Here is a 10424-nt window from a genome sequence, read left to right on the forward strand (position 1 = left end):
CACACACTGAAGCAATCATCGAAGGTACAGAGGCCATAATGTATGGAGGGGGGCAAAACGGTTTTCTTGACTTGGTTGATTGATTAAATCCCTTGAGGACGTACTTTGACTTGAGGCTTTGGGGAAAGAGGGGATATGTGTGTGTGTGTGTGTGTGTGCAGTTGCATGTGCATGTGTTGGGTATATATCTGTGTGGTAAAGATCAGCCTTGGGGTGGTAGTTGACCCCCCCCCCCCCCCCACCACCATTCATGGTTGGCTAAATTTTTCCTTATGCTGGCCTAGAATGAGTCTCATTAAATATTCTGTGTGTTGAAATACTAGAACAGAACAAACACACCTAAAAGGTAGCAATGCCAAACAACCACAGCATAGGCTATAGGCACATTTGTGGGAGTCTGATAGTGGGGAACACCAAAAACATATTTGGAAGCTTATTTGATTCAAGCAGCAAAGAACTGAGACTTCCCTGGTGACTGCTGTAGTGACTATTATAACTAGTTTAATGACCAACTTTAAGCTGAATTGTTCTTAGTGGGATATTAATGGTACATACATCAGTCCATTTGGTCATACCCTATGCTACATTACACCACCCAAACATATGTGTGTGTGTGTGTGTGTGTGTGTGTGTGTGTGTGCTATCAAGTTCTTTACCCTGATCATATCTGCCTGCTAGCTAGATGACTTTAGGTTAATGTGACGAGTCAGCTGTTATAGTGAGAGTGTGAATGAGTCAAAGAGATTAGATTAACCTTAGTGACAGCTCTACATAACCCTTGCATGTATGTTGAATCAATCACATCAGTAGTAGCATTACTATTGATATTCACAAAGTTATTCAGTAGGTTAATGTCAGAAAAACTGATTAGTCTTAATCTGATGAGTCTTGAGTTCCTGTAAATTTTAATTAACTAACCTTTTAATAACTTCCAGACCACTGATAAACAAATGTATATGCACAGTTATAACATAGTCAGTAATTGTAACAAGTGTCCCTTTCTATGGAGCAAGGTTTTAGCACAGGGCAAAAATAGTCAACATAGCCTACATATACATTCTATATTTATATATGCACGTGTAGAATGTATATTTATATTTTATTGTTAGTGTGGATAGCCCAGGTGCCAATAATAATAATGATGATATCACGTATGATGGCACCACTTCTGCTGATAATAGTGACTTTGATATTGACAAAGATCAGTGATCATGACTCATGACTCAGATTCCGGTCTGAGGTCAGCAGTTTTAATGGAATGGTGCTTTTCTCTCAACTAAGCAAAAAAATAGTAAGTCACTGCATCTGGAGAATTTGATCAATAAGCTGAGGCCCAAAGGCAAGCAAAGCAAAGGTTTAAGAGTCAGGTTGATGACAAGGTATAAGAGGACCTATGTAAATGAATGTAAATGAATTTAAAAATGTGTATTTCAGGAGGCCTCTTTCCTGTCTTTAGCCTATGGCCCCTAAAACAGCCCACCCCTGCTTCTGAGACTCATGTCTGTAAACTTTAGCTTGATTACATAATTGTAGTATATTATCACAACTGTGCTTCTATGCCATATGCCATATACCTAGACTGAAATATGAATTACAATACAAGCATGTAAAGGTCTTGCAATCATATGCCTTAAACATTCCCCTATATAGTCTACACTATTTCCTTTCCATTCTGTACTGTATGTGGTCTAAAGCAGATCACACCCTGAATCTGTGGAAAATGGAGCCCCAAAAAGCTGCTGCCAGGTATTTTGCAGCATGTCCCGGGATCTGGCCATGGACACCATTACCCAGTGCCAGGATTAGGAGTGGCCAGATGCCAGTCATTATACTCAGAATAGCAACGTTCGTGAAAAAAAAAAAGTTTCCCAGCATGCTTCACACCGAGTAGAAATCTCTGCCAACAAAAATATAACCTGAGGGGTGGTACTGAGGGATGGGGGATGGTGAGAAAGGAGGGGGCATACTTTGCAGGTGATGGCAGGCAGACAGTGTTTACACTTAAATATTCATAATATACCAAATGTGCGGTAGAAGGGCCGTTTCTGTGCTGAAGGCAGGCGCAGTGGTGTTGTGTCTGCCCCACAGACATTCCACCAGTGGAGCTGTTGGCTCTAAAGCTGCATGTTTCTGGCCGTGGCCTGGTCCGATAAATGGAATCCATTGCATTTTAGAGCTGTTAAAAGATCAAGAAAGAAAGAAAGAAAAATCACAGGTTAAATCTTATGTACTTAAGGCAAGTTAAACACCCATATGTTTCTTGTTGAATAGAGCAGGTCTCTGAATTTAGTCAATATACACATGTTACAGCCAATAATTATGTTGTAAATTATTTTGCATTTTTGATGTATATGATTTCAACAGCATGAGTATTACCTATACAGATCTGACTCCACAAGACCTTAGAAGATGTGCTGTGATATCTGGCACCAAGAGGTTGGGGGGCCTCCATAGATCGTATTAATGACCCTTAGGTGGCCATGACCCTGTCGCTGGTTTTAACACATCAGCTTCAAGAATCGACTGTTCACTTGCTTGCTAATATTTCACATTATCGCAATATATCATATTTAGATGTTCAACAATCATTCCACCTGTCAGTGGTGCTACGTTTATGATCGGTATATTATGAATTGTGCACAGCAAAGAAAATGGGATGCCATTCAAAGTTATACACTATGATTGCAACATATGCTATGTATAGCCTAGATGTGTTTGATAAAACTATTTTCAACAACAGTGGTTTAATTTCCAAAATGTAGTATCTCTGTACGATACATTTTTCATTACTGCAGAAAAAAGTGACTGAAAATGTGACGTATATTAATGTGTTTCCATTTTCAGCATATTGAATAATATAAGGTGCTGTTTATAGTGTGATCCAATACTAGTATGTTAGCCCCAAGCCAACATACTTTTCACTAACTAACACACGCTAGTCACAATAGAATGTTACAATATGACACGCTGTGGTACCATTTGATACAATATGATGCTATGTATTGGTAAATCCTATCTAAAATATCCCTCCTGAAAAAAACAGCACAGATCACCATTACTGATCACCAGGACAATTCAGCTTGTCGTGTTTTGAGCACAGGTATGCTGGTCAGAGCATGAGCACCACATTACCACCAGCATAAGCCACATTTGTTATATTCTTCACACTGATATGCTTGTCCAATGGAAATGTTGTTTTCCAACTGTGCAATGAAGTAGACAGCCTTGTTGTGAGTATGCTGAGAATTCATGAACCAAGGGAAACAATCAACACCTTTTTCTGAGTTGCATATCCAGAAATCCAATTTGACAGAAGTCAGATGTGAGCTGCCTGTCCGAAGAAAGGCTTCGATCCTTTCATAACATGGCTAGCATGCCAGACAATCTGCTTGAGCCCTCAGAAATACCAAAACTGTGTCCCATTTGTAGGCTTATGCACTCACAGGCGGTTGTTGTTGATGGGTGGCTGAAAGTGTGTAGAAGTGGTCAGTGTGTTAGCTGTGTAGCTGTCGCCCATAACAGGTCAGAGAACCCAAACAAAATATACTCTGTGCCTGCCTCACTAAGCTCATAAAGAGAGCAGTGTGTGCCGCACATACCTGGCGGTTATGATACATGCCTCTTGTAATTAATGAAATAACAGACTGTGTCACTGAATGGAGCCTCCAGGGCCGTCTGCCAAAATGTTTAGCAATTAGACCTCAGCCCCATCATTCCACTTGGTCAGTTCTACCAACCTATTTGGTGTCATTAGATTCTGCCTGTACTGCAATCGTTACCAGCATTTGTAAAATTTAGTAGTTTATTGTAGATATTCACATATCCAACATTCTTTCCATAAATGGTTACCATAAGAGGAGAGAAACTGCAAAACTCGAAGGACCTTCTGCATTAAAACACTCGTAATGTCTTTCATCAGATAAAAAAACGCAAAAACATCAATGTAGGCTGTGCAACATTTTGGCCACTTTAAAGAGTCAAGGCTTAGTAACACCCTCTTTGGCATACATTTCCATTTCATCTTGCATGTACAGCTTGTTTAAGGTTTATCCAGAAATGTTTTGTGATGTTTTGGTCAGGGGAATTGTGAGGGTCAGGGTCTCTCCAGGCAGTCTGTGGTGGATTTTGAGGTATGTGTTGCAGAAACCATCCTGTTTTCAGCTTTAGTCTTTTAACAGATGGTTTGACATTTGCATCCAGGATTTGCTGGAAATATGTGGAATCCATTCTTTCCTCCCCCAATGCAATGTTGCCAGTGCTACTGGTGGCAATACAATTCCATGAAAATTGTATTTGTAAAGCAACACTGCAGAGTGGAACAGTGCTCCACCACAGGTGCAGGTATTGGGCAACTGGTTTGCTTGCCATGATCTTGATCCTCCAGATCTCATCGTGACCTCTACAGTTCCCCCATAACTGTCATTTCTTAATAACAACCTGTACCGTAAAACCTGCAGTAAAGGTTTATAGAGTCAGATAATGTATATGTATATGTATGTATATGAATTTAGTTCAGCTTAACGTTCCCAGTTACAATTGAAATGCCTCAGTCCTGAGTACCTAATCAAGGTCTAAGATCTTGTCATAACAAAATTTGACTATTCCACAGTGTTTCATTTCATGAAAGACAGAGTATGTGTGCAATAGGATGTACTAAAGCGTTTTATGGTTGATGCGACAGAGGCTACGTTTACTACTTCTCAACAAAAAGACAAAATTTATCATAATGGCCAATGCGACCAAATGCCGTATGTTCTCATTAGGTAGGATTTTAACCCTCATACCCAAACACCCCCCTAATACCCAAAATACTCTGCATATTTAATGAAATAAAGGCCTGACCAGATGAACACAAACAAATGTTTGGTGTGCGACTGTTAAGGGACTCTGGAATGTTGAGAGTTTCAGACAGTAAGTCTGTAACTGTCTGGTTGGTGTACTCTGGGCTTTTGAGAAAAATACTGTATCTGTGTCTAAATGCCTTGCTGCCCATGCTGTCTCATAGGTCATACCCTTAGAAGGCAATGCAGGGATAAAGGTATTTGTAAGTTGTAACCAAATTATCAACCAACCAAATTTGTAACCAAATTTTTCAACACAGTGCTTTAAGCAGCGGTGGCAAAATGCACAATGCATGCTAAAGGTTCAAACAAATTATTATATGCAAATGAAATTAAAATATATGTCTAAACACAATGTTTTAGAACAGTACTTTCTGGCATGTCTTCAAATTAAATGATCACAATACCATGTAGAAAACAAAGTTGTGCAACATGCTACAATCAGCAGGCATTGAAATATCTACATTATTGACATTGTAAAGCATTATCTTTTGTGCACACCAGTTATAATCAGTCAGTAAATAATTGAGACACATGACAAACAACCACTGGGAGAAAGAATAATCGACTACGTTTACAAAGTAATTGTCTTGCACTGAAGTTCTGTTTCCATCATTTACAGGTCAACAGCCTTCCAAGATTAGCTCCAAAAGGTAAAAGGTTGTGCATCCTGTTCAGTTGGTGTTTTTATTGCCTGAGCTCTTTTGAACAGTTTCACTCTCAATCGGTGCTTCTTTGCAAGCCCCACTATTGTTATTGATCATTTTACAGTAATTGGGACACATGGCACAGCAGTGAACATACAAAGGAGTATAGTTACACTAACTTAGTGCATTCAAAATGGTTCAAACCAATGTCCGACACCTTCTGAAGATGCTGCTTCAGGATCAAATATTAATACTTTAAAGAATACTTTCCTATATAAATGGTATTGTATATGTATTACAATTTAACTACTGTAGCCTGTATTGACCTTTGGGTGTTCATAACAGCAAGTTCATAATGATGGGGAGAAAAATCCATTTTTTAACTTCAGAGTATCCCAATATGCGTTAACACAATGTAGAACATGGGTGGTGTTTTTAAATGGTGTAAAAAAACAAACAAACAAACAAGAAAAGAGCACAGCAACAAATATTCTATATATACTTTGGTTGCAAAATTAAAAAGATAAACTATTATAGTTATAATAAAAAAAAAAGAGTGAGATTGGCCATTGTTACAGTCCAGCTTTCTTTTTATAGACCTCTAAACTACCATTTAAATGTTTGGATTATAATAATAATAATAATAATAATAATCTATATAATCTATAATAATAATAATATCTGGATGCAGATAAAAGTTGGTTTAATTGTGCTAGTTCTGTGCACCTTTGCAGATTTTAAATAATCACATACTGCAAGTTAAACACTTAAACTGCAAGGAAACTGTAGAAAATGAGTCATAGTCATAGATGGTTTTAAAATGACTGAGAAATGCTACATCAAGAGTTAATGTATCATAAAATGAATGTGCAAAATGTGAATGATTTTCTGAGGAGATCAAATATCAGATACTGTGTTTTGAGACAAAATGAATGTAAACGAATTATCTTTTTACATATCAACGTATTACCATCCTTAATATAACAAAACTTTTAAACAGTAGGTTATTTTGTTATATAGACACCACTACGAAATAGGAGGCAATTAGAAGATGTACTTTGTAGTATGTTTCTGGGTTATATATATTTTTCAAAATCTTAGTAAAACAGTGAACACTGTTACACAAGCAAACAGTCCAGAGCCCCAAACAATAGCTTTTAACCATCCAACAATGAGGCTTTTAGTTTCAGATATCTTATTTACTTGGTCCCCAATGGCTCATTCAGTGCATATCTAAGGCTGTTTACCTGTGGGGTTAAGTTTCAATCCTATCCTGAACCTAGTCTAGATGACTGTGCTTAGTGCATTCAGGTGTGTTGCTTGTGGATTGGAGCGGAAATCTCAAGGAACGCTGATCTAAAGGAGGATTGTGACCACTTTTTTAACTGCCCGAATCTCCTTGTTCCACAGTGCTGAAAGAACATGTTAGAAGAGCTTTATTTTCAGGACCACATTCAGGACCACCAATATGAAGCAAATAAAGTTCACTTAAATAAACTTATTTCTTTTTTTTTTTTTGCACTGTTGAAGTTAATGTATCAAGCCAAAGTAAGCTTGTTGCTACATATAAAAATACCCAGAATTAACATGCTGTGTAGCACCATCAGTGCTGTTTTGGGCATCAACCATAACAAAAACCACACTTTTACAGCTGACCCACCAACGCATGGGTTTCACAAGACCTCTGAAAGTGTCCTGTGGCATCTGCAGCAAACATTAGCAGCTGTTCCTTTAAGTGAATTGAGATTGGACTTGAGATTTGAGGAATTTGGTGGTCAAATCAACTCTTTGTTGTGTTCCTCATACCATTCCTGTCTTTTACTCAAGATAGCCACTGCCATTAGGAAATACTGATGACATGAAGGGTGTACTTGGTCTGCAACAATGTTTAGTTAAATGTTTAGTTAATGGTAGGCATCAAAGTTCCATCTTAATGAATGCCAGGACCCAAGGTTTCCCAACAGAAAATTGCCCAGAGCAGTGCCTCCACCAGATTGCATTTTCCCCCAGGTAAGCTGTCCACATGATGTAAAAGAAAATTTGATTCATCTGACCAGGCCACCTTCTTTCATTGATTTATGGTCCATGGCTGAGACTCATGAGCCCACAGTAGGAGCTTCAACTGTCCTCATAGCTCATTGGTGTATCTCATTTCCAACAGAAAAATATTTAATATTGCTATGAAATTACAGCCTAAATGTATTATGATAACACATTAGCGTAAAATAAACATTTACCTTTGAGAAAACCTTTTAATCTACCCAGTACCAAGCCGACATGGCCTACTTTTTGAGCTGTCATGAAATTTGCCATGGCCGTACATTCCAGCATTCCAGACTTTCCTGATCAATTCTTAGTTACAATTTACATGGGTAACAATATACAATTATACTATTTATGTATTCATTTCCATCCATGATAGAGCCAGCAAAATATGGGTGACCAGCATAAAGTGGGGAAAATCTATCTTCTTGGACAGACTGGAATAAAAAAAGAGAGAAAAAGAAAGGAGGGGAGAAGCAAATGATTGCGCTTCTGCCAAAGACGTTAACACCCCTGACTGAGCTTGGTCCACCATTATTAAAAGCACCCTTAAGACATCACTCCAGACAAAGTGATGATGCAGCACCTCCTCAGAAACAAATGGGAACAACAGTCATGGAGATGATTCTTCTAGCATAAGTGTGTGTGTGCTGGGGGTGGGTATGGGGGGAGGGGGATATGACTGGAGTGTATATGTGACGGCTGCTCTCCATCACATAGCAATGAGTCTTTTCATCCTGGCAGCGATCCTACACCACATGGTTTTGTCCTTACACAAACAACGCTTTACAGGCCTTAAGTGAACACTGATAGGCTTTGCACTCTTGTAGGCTTTGTACTTTTGTACTATATTGCACTTTATTTATTCCTTATTTTTGTTTTTGAGAAATATACTCTAAAACAAAGAAAATATGGGATCCCATCCCAATGTCAAGCTTCCGTTCATGCTACAGTTCAGTTCAAAATCCAAATTCTGTTTTTGGATGAATGTAATAAATCTTCCAACATCTAGTGTAAAGATTTCTCAGAAGTCTAAAAGCTGATACTGCAGTAAATAAGCGAATAACTCCCTATTTATCTTATTGACTTCAGAAGACATCCTGGAAAAGTCAACAAACTATTGGACATACAGGTTATGGGGCTGATTTCCTAGATGCAGATTCCGTCTAGTCCTGGCTTACATTTTTCTTTCGATGGAGACTAGGCTTCATCCCTCTTCAGGAAATCGACTCAGTGTATCAAGATTAGCAAAAACAGTGATATATGACACTTTAATGAAACTTCCATTGGAGTATTTACATTGGCTAAAGGAATGTTATAGCATGCAAAAGTATAGATTTCACCTCAAATGCCAAACCAAAACTGCAATAACTGGGTAACTGGAGATATCCAAGATGGAAAAAACAAGACTGAATCCCAAGTATTTTTTTATAGTGTTGGGTCTACTATATTATATTCTCAGACACAAAAAACTGTTGCAGGTAGAAAAATGTCTTTAACATTAACAAGTGTTTCTAAAGTCCTCACCTCTCAGTTCAAACAAAGACATCCTACCTTCCTGCAGAGTGCCTGTCACCTAATAAAGGGGTATCTGTAACAGTCAAATTCATTGATAAGAGGAGGCCAGCTGTTAAAACACTTTGTGAGAACCAAGCCCCATGTGGGCCACTGGTCATGGGGTTAACCGGCGGGGGTTGTTTAGAAGTGTAAACACACAAACAGCTTTTCTCAGTCATTAATTATTTGTTTTAAAATGGGGCTAGAGCTGTCTGAAATAGTCAAACATAGCGTCATACACTTTGGAATGAAAATTAATATTGTAAGACTAATGTTATTCAAGCCAACCTACTCTTGAAATGTGGTCCTTTTACCCTAAAATCGAGATTACAGCGAAATGTATTTAAGATATTTTGACCAGTTTTTAAACCTGAGCTGAAGTGGACTGAACAGGTGGATATACACAGATCAGCCTTAATATAAAACCACCAGCCTGATATTCTGTAAGTCCAGATGTCTGAAGATGTCCTCTGGTATATGACACCAAGACATTAGCCTTAGATCCTTTAATCCTTTAAAGTAAGAGGTGGGGCTTCTATGACTTGCATCAATGAGCCTTGGACACCTACGACCCTGTCGCCAGTTCACCGAATGTCCTTCCTTTCAGCACTTTTGGTAGGTACTGACCACTGCATGCAAGAACTGCTGTTCTGACCCAGTCATCTAAGCTATTACATTTGGTCCTTGTCAAAGTGCCTCTGATTCCTACACTTACGCCCATTTTTTTCTGCTTTCAACAGAACACATCACAGCATCATCACAAAGACAATGAGTTTCACTTTATTTGAACGGGACACCATAGCCTCCTACTGTAGACTTCATAGAGAAACTAGGTTCGTTCTCAGCAGGACTAGGGTGAGGAAGGTTAAGATAAATGTTAAAGGTTTAGAAAGATTAGGAGAAAATTAGGAGAGTTGAATAGATATTTAGTTGAATGCAAATTAAAGATAGGTATGTCTACAAAACATCTTAAGTGGACTAACCCAGTAAAAAAACACCAGCTTAGTTTCCATAAATGGACTTCATCTGCATGTGTAAGACTACTTAGTGTAACAGCACCTAACTAGAAGCCACTAAAGGTCATTTCAGCATATGGACAGAGAATGCTGTTTTACTCGGGCTGTTTTGCTTGGGCTGGTGCAGAGCAGAGAGCCTCCAGGAGACTGACAGCTAAATGATGGATCATCCCTCCAGCTGGCTGTCAGCGCTTATGTGGTGTTAACTCAAACAAGGCCTTGCTGGCAAAGTTTGCCACAGCTCTGGAGAAAGTTAACACCTTAGAACTTAAGAGCCATTGCAGATAAAAACAAAAGCAGGATAAAGGAATTTCAATATG

Source organism: Salminus brasiliensis, chromosome 2 (assembly GCF_030463535.1).
Source record: "Salminus brasiliensis chromosome 2, fSalBra1.hap2, whole genome shotgun sequence".
Taxonomy (NCBI): domain Eukaryota; kingdom Metazoa; phylum Chordata; class Actinopteri; order Characiformes; family Bryconidae; genus Salminus; species Salminus brasiliensis.